Source organism: Panulirus ornatus, chromosome 11 (genome assembly GCF_036320965.1).
Source record: "Panulirus ornatus isolate Po-2019 chromosome 11, ASM3632096v1, whole genome shotgun sequence".
Classification (NCBI taxonomy): Eukaryota; Metazoa; Arthropoda; class Malacostraca; order Decapoda; family Palinuridae; genus Panulirus; species Panulirus ornatus.
The window spans coordinates 7,657,086-7,660,308 of record NC_092234.1 but is presented as its reverse complement, the minus strand read 5'-3'; the positions used below and the strand labels follow the sequence as shown (position 1 = coordinate 7,660,308).

The following is a 3,223-nucleotide window of genomic DNA, read 5'->3' as shown; positions in this document are numbered from 1 at the left end:
TCCTCTGGGGTGGAGGATGTCGAAGGCCCGAGGCAGTCAGTAACAGCATAGTAAACCAACCCGCCACCACCTCATGTTTTCTGTTTTTTTTCTTTCTGTCTTGCAAAGCGGTTAATGGCTCTCCCCGACCTTGATAGCTTTCCATCATTTGTTATGTACGACTTGCTCACCTGTGTGTGTGTGTGTGTGTGTGTGTGTGTGTGTTTATGCACGCAATGTTATGCTAACGAGGTGGTGTTCTGGTGTGTGTTTGGCATTACTGTTTGTGTGTGTTACGAAGAGAGAGTTTTTTTTTTAACACTCCTGTGACCCCCGTCACACACACAGTCACACACACACACACACAGTCACACACACACACACACACACACACACACACACCTCAGCAAGGTAACCATTTATCGACCAGTCTCGAGGGGAGGATAAACACCTGGGTTGGGTGTAAGTCGACCGCCGTGCCTAAGATTCGAACCCATGCGGTCCCCTCTGTGTGTGTGTGTGTGTGTGTGTGTGTGTGTGTGATTATTATTTTCTCGACACACGTACTAGATCAAAAGATATCTCATGAAGGATAGAGATACTGGGAAAGAATTGGTGATAGAAAAATGAATATTGAAGATTTTATTGATTGGACACACGTTCACCATCACCATACAACCCAAGAGTATTATACTTTGTGTCATGTATGTGCATGACTGAAGTATATGATTACTGTGTCTATTTATAATTACTTTGTCAGTTTATGATTACTTTGTTAATTTCAGTTGTGGGTCGAGTTGATCAGTATTTCTTGGAAATATCACCATTTGCATAGCTTTTCAGATATTATGAAGTTGACTGGATATTAATTGGCGCTTTAATTGATTATTGTCATTTAAAGTCGTTGCTCCATTCTTGTTGGATGAAGTACACACAGTGTTGTCCCAGTAAACGAGGCAATTATATGGTTAAGCTTGTTAGGACAGCTTTCAGGTAAGGTTCTTAGTGTGGATTAACGATGCGTTACGTTCCTTGACCATGACGGTACGACCCTTGACCACGACGTTACGACCCTTGAGAACGACGGTACGACCCTTGACCACGACGTTACGACCCTTGACCACGATGCGCGACCCTTTACCACGACAGTACGACCCTAGACCACTACGTTACGACCCTTGACCACGACGTTACGACCCTTGACCACGACGTTACGACCCTTGACCACGATGCGCGACCCTTTACCACGACAGTACGACCCTAGACCACGACGTTACGACCCTTGACCGCGACGGTACGACCCTAGACCACGACGTTACGACCCTTGGCCTGTTAGCCGAACCATTACGTCGTTCTCAAGTGAGGTCGTACGACCAACGCCGTGCTCACGACTTCTCTCGTCGTGTTTAAGGGTCGCACCGTCGAGAGGTCAAAGGTCGTCCCGTCTCGTTGATGAACATGTTGAACACTCGTATATCTCCCTCGCCGCCCCTCCCCCTCCCCGTTATCTTCAACCTTATCAGTGACCCAGGAGAGATGCGGGTCAATAAGGCTATGAAAGACATCTTGTGGTTATCTGGCCTTATCACACGACGTTATCTTCCGTTATCGATATGTTTAAACGACCACATAAGCCGAGACGTTCCAAAAGAAGGATATCATCGCCTCTTTAAGTGTTTACTCTTATCACGGAGCTGACCCGGGTTCGAAACCCGTGATCGAGATATACTCGATCTAAAGGAGAACTTATAAAGTGTTGTTAAGTCTCAGCTACTACAACGAACGTATAAGTAGAACGTATTTTGTGGTCTGGTTGGTGTACTTAAACTTACGTGTGTGTGTGTGTGTGTGTGTGTGTGGCTATTGCGCCACAAACATCCAAAATGGCGACCCTTACTGCCTTCAGGGAGGATCGAACTCCCGGCCTCTGGTTTACTAGACCAGCGCTCTAGCCACTGAGCTATGAAGGCACATATATGTATATGTTTGTGTGTGTCTGTGTGTATGTGTGTGTGTGTGTGTGTGTGTGTAACATGGTCCAATATGGCCTGGCGTCCATCTCCAATATCAAATTGGCACTAATTGATTGTTCCGATCTGTTTGTTTATCTGTCTATCTATCTTGGAGGAAAAGACTTGATGTAGCAGTTCATAACAGAAGAGAAATTAGTTGTGGTACACTTAGCCATAGGGTGGATATGAGTCAACGAGGCGCTCCCTCGCTAACTTGGGAAACGGATAAGTGTAGGGGGGGAAAAAACACCTTACAGATAGATGTAGATAGATTATAAACAGATCATAATAGCAATGATAGCAATGAATATCATAGCTGGTATTATTGTTATTATTATTATTATTATTATTATTATTATTATTATTATTATTATTATTATCATTATCATTTATTATTCATTATTATTATTAGTAGTATAGGAGTTCATGGATAATTCTAAAGAGTTTTTGATTAATGGTAGAGAATTTATCGGTAACATTTGGACAAGGCAAAGGTAAGTCTTAGGGAGGTCATGGGTAAGTCTTAGGGAGGTCATGGGTAAGTCTTAGGGAGGTCATGGGTAAGTCCTGGCTAGAACATGCCAGTATAAGAGAGAGACGATCAAATGGCACGTAGCTTAGGGCGGAAGACCATTGTATGATAATACTGACTTTGGCCTTCTAGGCCAGCCCATCGTTCGTACCCCCTATAGGTGTATGGCACGTTCTTGCCCTCTGACTCATGCAGAGGATTTTCGACCATTACTCACATAGACTATGAAACTGCCAAGCCCACTGGTGAATCAGCTAGCCTAAAACCCATATAGGCCTAGAGCGTATTTAAAAGATGTCAAAAGTAATGATGCTCATTAGATTCACCAATGGAAAGAAAAAGGATATGGTATTCACTTATGTATTCGAAGCGTGTAGCAAAGGGTATTTGATGAAGATCCCCTTTGGGGAAGGCTCTATTCCCTTAATGTGTCATGCGAAGGAAATATTAATTCTAGTGATGGCCAGGTGATGGGGTAGTGATGGTTGGTGATCAAGGGGTAGAGATAGGTGGGTTAGGGGTCTAAAGAGACTTCCCTGTAGTGCCTATAGCTCCTTTGATCACTCACCCTGCGTCCTTAGAGGCGTGAGTATCCTTAAGGACGTAGCAACGTAGGATGAGGATAGGGGAGCAGTGAAGAGAAGATGGGCGAATGATTGAATAGGATAATCATGGCTCTGGGGGAAAGTGATGAGGGAGG

The 3,223-nt window shown here is 44.2% G+C and overlaps 1 non-coding gene across 1 annotated transcript; it reads right to left on the bottom strand.

Annotated features, from left to right (window-relative positions):
* Positions 1-1,876: 1,876 nt before the first annotated feature.
* TRNAT-AGU (transfer RNA threonine (anticodon AGU)) lies at positions 1,877-1,949 on the bottom strand. The gene has a single exon. It is a non-coding gene; the product is annotated as a tRNA-Thr (tRNA).
* Positions 1,950-3,223: the final 1,274 nt, after the last annotated feature.